Raw genomic sequence first — 14,514 nt, forward strand, 5'->3', positions numbered from 1 at the left:
GACAAGTCCTGCTTGCTCTCCGCCACCTCCGCGGGTCCTGGGCGCCCCCCGCAGCACCACCTACCAGCACAGTTCCTGTCAAAATAGAAATTAAGCGGAGCCGAGGAGGAGGTTGAGCCGCACCAAGTGCATGTGTAGCAGGGCGAGGAAGGGGGTGCAAGGGGAGGGGGCGGGCGCGAGGCAGAGGCGACCATAGACATCCGGGCCCTTCAGACCAGTGCGCCCCCCGAGCGGGTGGCGCGGACAGCGAGGACGCCCCGCTCGAGGCGCGGGGCTGACAGCCGCTGCGCGGGAGGCGGGGCGCCAGGAGGGCGGGGGCGCGGCGCGGGGAGGGCGGAGCTGCCCGCGCGCCCGCCGCCGCTCGGCTCCACACCCGCCGGCGCAGCCTGGCCACGAGACTCTGACAGCCGCGCAGCCCGCGCTGTTCGGGCGCACCGGGACGGACGGACTGCGAAAGCGGCGGCGAAGGTGGACGCGAGGACCGCGGCCCAGCGCCAAGTGCGGGAGGCGCGCGGGTGGGTCCGGTGGTGCGCAGAGGTGAGTTGGCTTCGCGCGCAGAGCTCGGGCACCGGCTGTGAGGGTCGCGGTCTCCCTCGCACCTTAGCGGCGGTGGAGGGTCGCGGGGTCGCGGGGTTCCCGGAGGGTAGCTGTGCGTCGACAGCGCCGGAAAGCGATGTCGGGGGGCTGTTGTTAGGAGGCGGGCGGTCCGTGCGCCCCGGGGCGCCGGCGGGGGCAGGGGCGCCCAGAGCGGCGGGCAGGAGGCGGGGGGCTGAGATGGCTATTCAGGGGCTCCGTGCGGCAGCCATGCAACGGGAGGAGGCGGGAGGAGGGAGTGAGGGAGGAGGGGAGAGCCAGCGGAGAGCGAGCCAGAGAGCGGGCGCCGCGCCTCCTGGCTGGCACCGCGGCCCGGAGCGAAGTGGCGCGCGGGGCTAGAAGGGAACTTCTGCGGGCTCGTGCGGCCCCGGGCTCGGCGGCGCCTCCCGGCGAGGGCAGGACAGGCCCGTCGGCAGCCACAGGTGGTTTCTGCCAAAAGTTTTAGTACACATCTGTCCGGAAGGCGCGAGAGCATTTTGGAGAGCGACTTTGGCATCCGCACCTCACATTGTCTTATCTTGAAGATTAGAAAAGGGGCTGGGAATCTGGGATCCCGCATCTCTCGATGTGGCTCGAGGGCTTCCTGGAGGTCCCTCCCCGAGGTGGCGCCCTTGCGGGACCCTGAGACCTGTGCTGCTGTCCAGTTGAGAAGTTGCGGGAAATGGGCGCACGCCCACGGTTCTTCCGTGCCTCGGGAAAGTTAAGCCGAGGCCAACCTGTCCTCTGCCCGGGGCAGTGTGGGTTCTCTTCCTGGGAACCGCGCGCGTCTTTGCTCAAGGTGTGAGCATCTCTTGCTCTTCTGAAAGCGAATTGTCTCTAGACGCTGTGCCGCTTTGTTATTTAGGCTGCTTGTCTGATTGTGTTAGGCAGAGGGCGGCGGGGGGCGGGCAGAGGAAATCGGAGCGGCAGCAACTCTTGTTTCTTTTGAAGCCAGCAGCATAGGATGGTGCCCAAGCCTAGGCGGCGAGGGTCCAGGGCCGAGGGGAGCCGTGAGTCAGTCGGTGGTGTGCGCTGCTGGCCGGCGGAGCTTCACCAGGCTATTCACAAGGCCGGGGCTCGGTTTTCTGGGGCACCTGGGACAGAAGGAGGGAGGAGGACGGGAAGGGAAGACCCCCAGAAGAGGCAGACTTGCTGTGGTCAGCTCCGAGAGAGAGGTTCAGAGAAGTTCTGCGGTTTGGCCCCGTTTCTCTTTGGCCAGGTTGACGAATCCAGGGCAGCGATGTTAGAACCACCCCGGTAGGTCCGTCCTGGGCTGAAAGAAATCATTTTCTCCGAAGCGGGGCTGATACCCAGTTGTTGCAGTCGGCACAGAGCTCGGGGGAGGTGGAAACATTCAGCCCTTCGTTCTGGCTGGTCCTGCGCCCTCAGACTATTTCCGCTCCCCAGCAAGTGCCTGAGCAGAACTGTCTCCTTTCTTTAAAGAAGGTCACAGGATGTGGAAGCTGAAAGAGCCCCTCGATGTCAGGAGTGCTCATTTTACAGGTGAGCCAACTCCAGGCCCAAGGAGGGAGAGTGACCTGTCACAGTGCTGGAGGCCTAGGGAGACTAGAAGGGACATCAGCCTCCTAGGCCAGGGTGGAGGGGGCTCCCTCAGCTGGGCTTGGAAGGACCTGAGGTCTGAAATGCCACCCCACACCCAAGCCCACCGAGGGCTCCTCGTCTGGTACTTTCTCTGTCCGTGCGTGCCAGCAAATGTGGCGCATTCCCAGTCCTCTGCCCTTGGCTCAGAAAATCAGGGCTGTCACTGCAGATTCCAGGCTGACACTGTCCCAACTTTTCCTACTCCCTGCTCCCCGCAAAGTCCTCACACTCCTTTTGTAACATAATGTGGCTTGATTAGCCAAGATGAGTTTGCAGCTTGTCTCACTCTGAAGCACCCACTTTCCGTAGGATGCCAGAACTCTGTTTTCCTGGTAATTAGGTTTTACAGATATTTTTGAAAGGGAGCCCAATTCTGGATCAATTACACTTGGACACAAATGCTGTGCTGTTGTGGATACCAAATGAGAAAGATGAGCAATTATCTGGGAGTGCTGGGATAAATGTTGTTATGAGTGTTTGACACAGCTATTAAGGCATCAATGAGTGGGTTTTCAGTAAATGTTTTTTTATGCCGTATTTCATTGAGTAAACAAAGTGTCTTAATTAAAAAGACCTGGGAGTTGGCCACTTAGATTTTATCCACTTGTTTCTTACCAGTGTGCATGGGAGAGAGAGATTTGAATAATGGACAGAATGATTGTTGCGAGAACTTTTTCCTCCCCAGTCCTTCAGTCTATAGAGTCATGTACAGTCCAGCGGAATCATGTTACACAAAAATAGATCAGGGTGCGGTGTGTGTGTCGATCTGTGTTAGTCAGGAATGACTTGTAAGGGAGGATATTTTGTAAGTTTTACCGCCTTCGAGGGCGTGCAGTGTCAAGAACGCAAGGCTAATGCCATGGCACTGAGTATAATTCTGCTGTCATGAACAGATATGCGTCAATGTCCCCATAGCTGAGCTAGGGACTCCCATAGGAGAAACCAAGATCTGGTATCATGAAGATGTACAATGTTGCATTTTGATAGCACCTTTCACTTTCATTTCATGCTAATTTCCTCTGCATTCCTAAGTGATTCACAGTTCTGTTGTTTGTCCAGCTTACAGATGGGGAGACTGAGGCAGAGAGAGGGGAGAGTGTTGTTTGTATAACGTCATTCAGTGCAGCTTGGGGCTTCCGGGTTGACCAGGGAATAAAAGGCCTCCTAAAAATATTGCACCTCACCCCTCTCCAGCACCGCAGTTCCAAAGGGGCGTAGAGGTGTGGCGGGCTTACAGTTAGACTTCATGGGAGGCCAGTCACTCGGATGGGGCCCTGAAGGACTTTGCCCCCCCATCCCCCACTGTGGGTGAGCAGCTTTCCTCCCTCTCATAGCAGGCTGTGGGAACTTGGGCTGGGAGGGACCAGCTGGCTGAGGCTGGGCGGGGGTGTGGGATCTGTGCCTGTGGAGGGCTGGAGGAGTCCAGGCTATTTATAACCCCTCCTCCCTTCCTGGGAAGGAGAGACTCAAGGGTCTGGAACCATCCTTGGTGCTGACTTCTACCTAGGGTGGCTGTGCCCCACTGGAAAAACCCTGCCACCCAAGTGCACCGCGGCTATGGGAGTGACAGGTGCGCAGGGTCCTGCAGGGCTCCTGGAGCTCCGGCTGCGCCAGTGGATTTAGGGTCCGAGGACTTCCTTGAGCCAGTCTGTGTCCTTTTCTCAGGCACCAACTCCCCCGTTAGCACAAAACGAGGGACACCTCAGAAATCCCACAGAGCAGGACTTAAGAACCTGTGGAAGTGGGGCTAACTGGTTTTTCTGAATCACAGCAATGATTTTTATGCGGGGGGAGATTCTGAAAGAGACAAGTTAGATGTGGTTCCTCTGGGTCTGTCTGCGCTCTGGCGTATGCGCGGTGCTGCTGGAGGGGGTTTGAGGCATGCACTCAGCGCTCCTGCCCTCCTTCTCCACGCCCCCCCCGCCCCGCCCCAGACCAGTCCCTGCCAGTCCCCCTTACCCTCCTGCTCTTCAGACCAACACCAAAGTCCTCCTTTGTCTTTGAACAGATAGCACCTGCCGCCCCAAGCCCCACCGGTTACAACTTCATTCCTGGGGCTGGGCATAGCTTCTCCCTGAGCTGGTGGAGGGAGGAGGGAGGGAAGGGGGCAGAAAAAGCAGCAAAGGCACTGAGCTTGTCTCTCTGTTTAGCTCCTTGGAGCGAATTAATCCACCGATCAGAACCATCTCAGAAGCTCACAGCTGGTTTGACCAGGGAGAGAAGCGGGCAGCCGTATGTGGAGAGGTGGGCGCTGGGCAGCTCCTAGTGGGCCTGGCTCGGGCTTTGCAGGCTGGAGCTTTTGAGGGCAGGGCTTACGTGTCGCTCATTTTTACGTCCTCAGCACCCAGCACGAGGCCTAGGCATGGAAAATGTTCATGGAATGGATGCGGGGGCCTGGGAACAGGTGGGTGGGTGGGTGGCCGTCAGGTTTGTTTCTTCATTGCCATCAGTGGTGCTCCTTGCACTGTGAGAGGGGTGTCTGGAGGGCAAGGACGTAGAGGCGGAGTGTAGATGAGAAGGGGTGGGGTTCCACAGGCATTTTGAGAGCCCTGGGACGAGCTGATTGGCCACTCCCCCCAATGAGAGATGCTGGGAGCTCCCTGCCATGGATTCGCCAGGCAGTGATGTCCTTCTCTGGGGGCTCTCACAGGGCAGCCCAGCCCCATGGAGCAGGCAGAGTGAGTTTCCTTTAGTACGGCAAACAGGCCGCTCCTTTGCTCACCCTCCTGTGGACCCTCCGGGGCTGGCCCCTGCCTGCCTCTCTGACCATCTTCCACTCCCTGTCCTCCACACTCCTGAGTCCTTTTGTCCTTTGAACACACCCACCTCATGTACACACCCACCTCTTGTATTTCCCTTGGCCGTCCTCCTTGAGCGGAGTGCCCTTCCCTCAGCTCTTCCCCTAGTGGCTGCTCCTTGCCATCTGGGTCTTAAATGGAACAGCGCCCAACTCCATGTGGGACAAAGTCTTGATTCTCTTCTTTGTCATTACTTGTGTCTTCCACTAGAGTGTAAGCTCCATGAGCATGTCCTGGACCTCAGGACGGTGCCTGGCACACAGCAGTGCCCGAGGGAGTAGTTGGCTGGTGGCTATGCTGCTGAGTGCTAGGGCTGTGTGAAAGCGAGCCAGCCAGGGGCTCTGTTCTCAGGGTCTCTTCAGCCTAGAGGCAGGGATCCAGCTTGTTCATGCGCACTCCGATACACAGCAGGAAGGAAGGTGGCATTCGAGGTACAGCCCAGGAGAGCCATGGACCCGCGGTGTCAGCCCTGATTCCACAAGGCTGTTGGCTCAGGCAGAGGGGTCTTCTTTCAGATGTGGTATTAGAAGTTGGGAGCTCTGGCAGCTGACCTACCTCCAGGGCTGAAGTTCCTCTAATCTGCTTGGCCTTCTCTCTCTCTCTCTCTCTCCCTCTCTCTCTCCTCTCTCTCTGTTTATTTACTTCTTTGGTGAGCAGGGGTTCCAAGCAGAATGCCATCCTTGGAGAGTCAGGAATGTTGTGTTTTTCCACCGGCTCCATTCATTCGCAGCCTCCCCGGCACAGCTGCGGACAGCTGGCTGCCAGCGTGGATGCAGGGGGGGTTCTCTGCGGGGCCACGGGGCACACTCAGCCCTGCAGGGATGGGGAATTTCATTTGTGTTTCACACCCTGCTGATTTCCAACCCCCACTGAAATGGTGCCCGTAAAAGCAGATTCATGAGGAAATTAAAAAACTATTAGCATTCAGTTTACTGCTTAGTTTTTTGATAGTGGAAGCAATCAGAGTCATGATAGAAAATTTGAAAAATATGGAAAGGTACAAAATTAAAACAAAAACCCGCTATGACATCCTAATTTTGGTGTATTTCCTTTCAGTCTTTTTTTCCTGTGCCGACCAGCACATATGTACCCATGCGTACACACACACGTACACGTGTGCACACATGTGAAATATAATTAGGGTTAGCCATTATTTTCTAGAACTTCTTAAGCCTGTGCTGCCTTTTAGTAAACAAAAAGGTTTTGTTTTTCCTCTTGGGAATCTGAGACACTCTTACTATGAATCATTGGTATTTGGAAGAAAGTGTACTCGCCATGTCTCGTCTCCAGCCGAGATTCAGCCACCTTTGCCTTCTGCAGTTTGAATTAGGAAGACGGGCCCCACCTGCCCCATTCCGCCCCCAACACATCAGGATGCACTTAGAATTGTGCTCCTCACTCCTCACCTGTCTTCATCACCGGTGTAAGGTGTCCCAAGCTGTCCTCTCCCTGAGCACATTCCGTCACACTTACCAGTGCCATGATGTTCCTTAGAAACACATTTTAATGGTATATGGTGCTCCTTCAAGTAATGTGTCACACTTCATTTAATTATTACCAAAACCAAAACCACAAAAACCCAGGGCCCATTAACCAATTATTCCTTGACCTAAAAATAAGAACATCAGGAGAATCTCCAGAAAAATGGATGAGTTTTTAGGACACCGCCGTTTGGGGACAACCCTAGCTCCTTTAGGAGACCAAGGACTTTGTGGCTGTCATTTCAGTGTCCCGGGTTCAGAAGAATGTCTGGTGCACAGCAGGTGCTCAGGAAATATTTTGCTGAATGAGTGAAATGCAGAACCCTTCCTGTGGGAGGTGAGACCCTGATTTAACCCTCTGACCTTTAGGCCTCTGTGGGGAGTGCGTTGGCTGGGGAGGGGCCGTGGGGCTCTGCGGGTGAAGGGGGGGGAGGATCATCTTGTTGTGGGACCCAGAGCAGGAACAGGGCAGCATAGAGGGCAGTAGTTTAATAGTTTAACGGGGTTTTGGAGGAGTCTCAATATAGGGGCGAGAGCACAGGTGGCAAACACAAAGCCCTCGGGTGGAATCCGGCCCTCCACCTTGTTTTATCCAGTCCAGCACCTTGTTTCTACCTGGAGGCAGTGCTAAGCTCGAGCTTCTCCTCCGAGTTAAGGAGTAGTTACATTTATACAGCCCTAAAATTATATTTGGCCCTTTGAAGGCAACCTCGAGGCTGATGTGGCCCCCAGGGAACATGACTTTGATGCTCCTGGACTAGAAGCACTTAGTGCCCTGAGTCAGGACTAGAGCGCACGCAGGTAGGAGGAGCGGGCCGTGCAGAGCGTTGGAGTTACGAGAGTGGAAACAGGTTGGCCAGCCCAGGAGGAGGGAGTGTAGCTCCGCCAGGGAATGGCAGTACATGGAGACCCTTCACACTGGTGGCTTCTCGGGATTCCAGAACCTAGTCCCAAGGGAGGATGGCTCCTTGGGGATCCTGGGGCCCCACTGTGCCTCCAGGTAGGTATCCCGCCCAGACTGCAGATCGGGAAACTGAGGCCTGCAGAAGTTAAGGGACAGTGAGGAGCCCGAGTTTGGGAGCAGATCAGACCTGATTCCTATGGTGCGGCCACTTTTGGGGGTCACTTTGGGCACGTAGTCAGCCTTGCTAAGCTTCGGTTTCCTCGTCTAGAAAATGGTGAGCACCAGCTTCTCTGGGCAGTTGGGAAAACGAGAGAGGTATTATTACACCGAGCACCCAGCACAGATCCTGACAGGGGACGAGGGGTCCGCACCTGGCAGCCACTGTCATGTGTGTGTTTTGTGAATTTCTATTCCTACCCTGAAGAGAGGGGTAAGAGGACACCAGGGATTAGTGCTGAAGACACCCAAGACTTTGTTTCCTTTCTCTTCCTCCTTCCCAAGCTGCTGCCGCACTTACTGCGGGGGCTGAAATCTCAGCCTACAAGAAAGATGACTGTCGGGGTACACTGCTCACAGGTGTGTAGAATCACTGTCACTCGAGGGGGGCCAGTGCGTTTCTCTCCTTTGCCGTCTTCCTAAAGTCACCCCGAGGCTTCAGAAGCTAGTCTGGAAGGCCCTGGTGGGGGCACATTGTTCACGCAACGCCGGGCGTGGGTGGTCTTTCAAATAGACGGAGTCTGGCCATGTGGAGAATGAATGGGACACGGGACGAGTCGGTGTGGCTGACCTGAATGATTAGAAACTGAACAGGTAACAGCACGTGACCTGGAGGAGTGCCACCTAGTGAAAATGTAATGTGAGCTCTCCGTGTGATTTAACATTTCCTAGTAGCCGCATTAAAAAAAAAAAACCTAAAAAAAAGAAGTAAAATGAATTTTAGTAAGATAGTTTATTTAACTCACTATATCCAAAATATTGTGATTTCAACCTGTGACATTAGTCACATTTCAGATGCTCGTTAGCCCCCTGGGACAGTTGCACTGAGCCGGGGGCACAGGGGGGAAGGGCCAGTCTGGGGGTGGGGGGCTGGCGCTGCTTGGGGGCTCCGCATGGTGCGGGAAGGCAGCTGGGCCTCTGGGAGGCGATGTTTCAAAATCAAGCAAATTGGGGAAGAAGAAAAGGGTCATAGGGACCTCACTCCTGTCCTGGCCCAGTGATAGGTGAACTGTGTATTTCTGAGAAAGCCATGCCACTCTTATGGGCCTCAGTTTCCCCACCTGCAAAGTGAGGCTGGGTCACTTCTAAGAGCTACTCTGGCTCTGGTGCTCTCTGATTCCCGAGTTAATGACATGGAAAGCAAATTTGGCCACTCTTCTAAGCTGGAAGAGAGTGGAGAGAAAGTTTGGGCAACGGAGGACTGCCGGGCCCCACGTGTGAAAGCTTCTCTTTAGGAAGTTCTGTCGGGATGGCTTCCAGAGCCCTGCAAACCTCTCGAAGAATGTACCCAGTCGCCACCGTCACGCTGCCTCCATTGGAAAGTGTGTTTGGGGGATGAGGGGGGCAGGCATTAACTATGATTTTTAGAAAGTGACATGTTTTCATTGTTCTTAAATCCCGGAGCTTCCTCTTGTTCCCGGGCTACCCCAGATGGCCGTGAATGGCAGCCGTAATAGAGGGGAGGGGCCCTCAGGAAATATTAGAACAAAAACGGAAATATTCCAGCTCTGTCATCAGTGGGCACTTGGCCTGTCCAGGGAGGATGTGGGGAGAGGGAGGGAGGGAGGGGAAAAGCAGCAGGTGTGTTTGGAGGGAAGGGCGTGTCCGTGAATGTATTTTAAGCTCCTGAAGTCAGAGGCTCTAGTTTTATTGCACTCTGGTGAGGAGGGATTTGACGCTTTTCTCTCCTTGCGGTAGATTTCTGGAGAGGGGGGGACTCTCTATCTCTCTTCCAAGGAGAGTCTCTTCCTTTTTAATCAGACGGTCACTGAGTAACTAGCTGTGTCTACCTGAGGACTGCCGCCCGCCCCCATGCAGGAAAGGGCTGATGAGCTGTGAAGCTGGTCCAAACACCCCCCTTCATGAATGAGGAAGCGGAGGGTCAGAGAGGCCCCGCCACGCTCTGAGGCCCCCCAGGACAGCAGCCGGGCGCCCAGGGCGCCGCTCCAGCGTCCTTTCTGCCGCCCAGCGCCGCGGGCCTGCCCAGGGTTTGCCTCCTCCCCAGTTCACGGATGACTCAGCCAGGCTGCCTCGGACCATTTTAAAATGAGGATTTCTTTTTTATGTTTTCTGAAACTAGGTTTTTATTACTTTTCCACACAATGTTTGCTTTGAATTTTTAATGTAATTTTTTTTTCTGAATAGGTCAATACTTACATGGTTTAAAATTCAAAAGGTACAAAAGGGTATTCACAGTGAAACATCTTTCTCTCACCCTATCTCTTAGCCCCCTTACCCCGAGGCCACTACTGTTCCTGGTCCTTCGGTTTAAACATATCTGATGCCCGTGCAGGAACATATGCATATGTGTGTGTGTGCATGCACACACATGTATATTGTCCATTGTTTTTACCCAAATGGAAGCATATCAGACATATTGCATTTCTCTTTACATTTTCTTCCAAATAAGATGACTCGGAGGTATCTATCTGGCAATAAAGCATATAATTTCTGTTTGTTTGTTTGTTTGTTTGTTTGTTTTGGCCACCTGGATTCCACTGTGTGACGATGTCTTGACTTGTCTAAGCAGTCCCTTATACAGGGGTATTTTGATTGTTTCCAGCCTTTTGCTTGTACAATACCCTTGTTTTTTACCCAGTGACTTTTTTTGTGAAAGCGACCCTTGAGTTTTCTGCATACAGGCAAATCGAGAGCATTCTAAACTTGCTGATTTATTGTTTGCAAGATGCTTCAAAGAATAAAATTGCTAAATTGTTTAAGGATTAAGAGGAGAATAAACAACCTTTGCATTGGACTTCCTGGGAAACGAGTCATGTCGTCGACATGCATTTATGAACCAGCGTTTCTTGAGTTGCTGCTCTGCGCTGGGCTGGGGGGTGGGAGTTGGGGAGAGAAAGGGCACGTGGGATGGTGCTCACATCCTGGGCACGGGGTGCGGGTGGGTGGGGGGTGGCTGTAGGAGAAGAGAACAGTTACGGCAGCACTGGGGGCAGCCTTGATGAAGGAACATAGAGAGAGGGTTGGGGCCTTTGGCCTGGAGGTGCGGTGCAGGGTGTCAGGGAGGGGGCTGTCGTCTGACAGTGTGTGCGTGTAGCAAGGTTCCTTGACTGCATCTTGCCTTGGTCCCTCCCGGCTCCCTCTCCCGGTCATTGCCTATCTGCAGGGCCCTCCAAAGGGCAGGGCCCGGGATCCCGACTCAGGCAGACAGATTCTGCTTGTCCTTGGTGTGTTTCTTCTGACCTTGAGGGCCTTGAAAGTCCTCTTTTCCCCAGAGAGATGTGGCCGACTTTTGTTTGGAAAACAGGGCTCGCTCTCAGGCCAGTCTCTTCTCAGCGCATGGGCAGTGATGGCAGAGCAGCCCTGTGCACAGAGGGCCTGTGGGCCGTGGAGAGAATTCAAGCCCACGATGTTGAAAGAAGTGCCCTAGAGCTGCCTGAGCGGGAGTTTCCTGGGCTGCCCCTGCGTGTACATCTCCACGTTCCCCTCCTGAATCGAGCAGCGGCACCTTCCCGGGAATGCTGGCCCCAGCTCTGGCAGCCAGCCCTCCTGGAGGTCCAGAATGCTGTCCCGAGGCATCCCTGCAGGCTGAGTGTGGACCTTCCTCAGGGGGCTCAGGCTCGAAGGCGACAAACTACAGTTGCTGAAGAGTTGCAGCTGGGTCCTAGAAACTACCCGTCACGAGGAACCTGTGCTGCTTCCGTGTGTGCGCAAGGAGGGGATCTGGGAGAGGACAGAAGGTGCACTGGAGCTCCCACTGTGTTTTCAGCCCTGAGCCACGTGCTGCGGGAGGTCAGAGGAAGCCTAAGACATGGTGTTGACCTCAAGGATCGAAAGATCTGGTTGGGAAGATGATGATGTTTGTAAGACATACACCAGGCTTATGCTGAAGGCCTAACTGATGTGATATAGCTGGTAATGGCTGTAAAGAAAAGGAGGGTTGTGTGCCTGGAGTCGGCATGATGTGAGACTTCAGACGAACCTCAGGAAGGCGGCATGGCAGGAGAACTGACCTCAGTTCAGTAACTGCGACCTGGCAGGCCCTACTCAGTGTGATGCTGCCACTAGTTCTCATGGCGGCTTTCAAGGAGATGTTTTTATTCCCATTTAACAGATGAAGAACTGAGCTTGGAATGTTTAGGTCAACTTGCTTAAGGTGACACGGCTGCCAGGAGGCGGCAGAGCTCAGGTCCCAGAGCCCACAGTCTGTCCACTGCTCCGAACTTGACACCGAGGTTCCTGGAGGCTATTTGGGGAGGAAGGACTCTCCTTGCAAAGATATGGTAGTGGGACCAGCCGCCACCCTGGGTCATGCTCAGGAAGCCGTGGTCCCCGAGGAGCAGAGGGGCACACGTGGGAGGCAAGAGGGAACACGCTGGGTCAGGGGGCATTGATTGGAGAATTAACTGCAGCAAATCTTAACTCTCAGGCTGTTGATGCCCTCTGTCCAGTTCACTTCTGGTTTGTTTGCCTGGTTTTGCTCAATGCTGGTACGCCCCAGAGAGTGTCACCATGTTGATCTTAGCATTGAACAACAAGAATTTAGAAAGAGATAAACCACTGGATACCACTGATGAAAACGATGCACTTTAGGCCAGAACCAAACTGGCGTGATTTTTATTCAGTGCCTCATCTCTGTCCCGTGGTATTTTAGGAAATTGCTCTCGGAGCCACCAAAAGCGCTGTGGTAGAAAGGCAACCGCTGGCACGCAGGGGTGTCAGGACACTGGAACCAGGTGTCAGGGTATCCCCGAGGCGTGCATTTATTATTGTTTTACAATTCTGTAGATGGATGGTTCTTTTTAAAAGATTAAGTGTACCGGGATAACTTTGATTAACAACAGTATCTAAATTTCAGGTGCACGACTTTACCATACAGCATCTGTAGCCTCTATTTTGTCTAGTCTCCTTCCATCACCATATATTTGACCCCCTTTACCTTCTCCATCCTCCCCCCAAATCCGCTTCTGGATGGTTCTGTATTTCAACTTCCATGAGAGCCATGTGACTTGCCAATGACCTCATGGTTCATGGTCAAGGAAGAGAATTCCTCTCTAACCATACTCGCTCTCTGTGTGGTGTGGGTGCAGCCATGTGAGTGGCTGGGGGTGGCGAATGGGCAGGAACAGAGCAGAGGGGTGCAGGGTTAGTGTGTCCTGTGTATGGCTGGGCTGGGAGGTGTGCTGAACAGATCCAGGGACCATACTCCAAGCCTACGTTTGCATAAGTGGGTTTATATCCATCTTTGTAATCTCAGAGTTTCTCTGTTTAGGTGCTACCTTCCAAATAAACACAAGCCACCTGAAAAGAAAAAGCCCACCTGTTGTTTTTCTGTCTGTAGCCTCTGGGAATCGGTGCCTAAATAACATACTGGTAGATTCGAATTTCACCTGATGGGGTTATATCCATCTCGGGCTTCTTGCAGAATATAGAATGCACCCCGAGGGCAAGGAAAATGCCTCCTATTTCTGGTTTAGCTCCGATGTTAGATGTGCTTGTGCCCATTTTGCAAATCACCTGCTAACTTAGATTTCACCTAGCTTCCAGGAGCTCAGAAATTGTGCTCACAAGATGGGTGGTGCAGATGAGAAAGCAGAGGGCACAATTCCAGTCGCTCTCCTTGGCAGCTATTGGAAAATACGTGAGCGTGTGCTTGCTTGTGTCTACCTGGAGCCCTGGGTGTTTTCTCCTAAACCGCTCTGTGAGGGGGTGGGGGTTGAGAGGAGCGTGAAAGGTTGCAGAAGTGAATTATCCGATAAAATAGTATTTCTGCTTACATTATGGAAAATGCAATCACGCTATGTTCTGTCTTTGTTGTTTTGCCAGAGATTCCTCATGACAGATTCTGATGCACCAGATCGAGCCACCTTGCTGAGCATCACCTATTTGCAGAAGTCATTAAAAGCCATTGTTTAACTAAAGGCTTTTCTTTTCTTTCCTTACAATTTTCAAGACCCTGCATTTGTACAGACCTGACTCAGCAACATTCTATTTTCGGAATTTCGTTACTTCTTCTCAGATTCTGGACTACCGTGCTCTTATTTCTGTGCTCTTTATTCGGGGATGTCTGTTACCTAGGTTTGAGCTGTGGGTCTGAGGTAGTCTTACCACAAAAAGATACATCTTTGTACCAGGACTCTACCCCAGCCACTGGGCACCTGGGTGACCCAATTCCCCTCCCTGCCTGCCTTGTGGACAAACTAACATTTTCACCACAGCCTGCATTGTATGCCCTGGGAAAGTAGCCATTTGTCAGAGAGGTAAAGCATTTGAATAGAACACACACACACACACACACACACACACACACACACCCCCTTTCTCTCTTCCCCTCCTTAAATGGGATCACGGGTGGAAAGCACCCAGCATAGCAGCTGTCACAGAGCCCAGAACTCAATATTATTGACTCCCACTAATATTATAATTATCCTGTTCAAGAGGGAACTATAGCCCCGATCCCTTTGTGGTCATGCTCAAGAATCGGAAAGCTCTCTTAGCCTAGTGACCCATTCTGTCGTCGTCGTTGGCTTTTTTTATACTGTATCCTTCATACACACACAGCACATTAAGAGTCTGTTCATTCTTCGGATGCGTGCGAAATTCCAATTCCTTTCAGGAGAATTTATGTGTGGTTTTAGAGGGGATAATCGACCAGTTAGTATGTGCACGCGGATTTTATACACATATGCGGCGCCGTTCACAGCACACATTACAACACCTTCAGTCTCTGCCAAGAATGTGTATTTCTTAGCCCCATGCATTTGCATATTATAGGTTCATAATTTCAAATAGCTGTAAAGATCTCGGCAGAAAAATGTAGTCACTGTACTTGGATGTTCTAAATCTCGTCGTAGTAGCAGAACCTGGCTAATTTTTGCCCCTGCTAATGTACCGGCCCTATAATTTTCTCTCTCTCTCTCTCTCTCTCTCTCACACACACACACACACACACACACACACACAACTCTGACTTTACCCTACT

The 14,514-nt window shown here is 53.1% G+C and overlaps 1 protein-coding gene across 1 annotated transcript in view; it reads left to right on the forward strand.

Moving 5' to 3' along the window:
* The first annotated feature begins 355 nt into the window (after positions 1-355).
* The window catches only part of ZBTB7C (zinc finger and BTB domain containing 7C), a 298,354-nt gene continuing 284,195 nt past the window's right edge, over positions 356-14,514 (forward strand). Inside the window, exon 1 of the mRNA XM_036010240.1 lies at positions 356-537. The gene's annotated coding sequence lies outside the window, so the exon portion shown is untranslated. The remainder of the gene's footprint in view (positions 538-14,514) is intronic.

This window comes from Phyllostomus discolor, chromosome 9 (assembly GCF_004126475.2).
Source record: "Phyllostomus discolor isolate MPI-MPIP mPhyDis1 chromosome 9, mPhyDis1.pri.v3, whole genome shotgun sequence".
Classification (NCBI taxonomy): Eukaryota; Metazoa; Chordata; class Mammalia; order Chiroptera; family Phyllostomidae; genus Phyllostomus; species Phyllostomus discolor.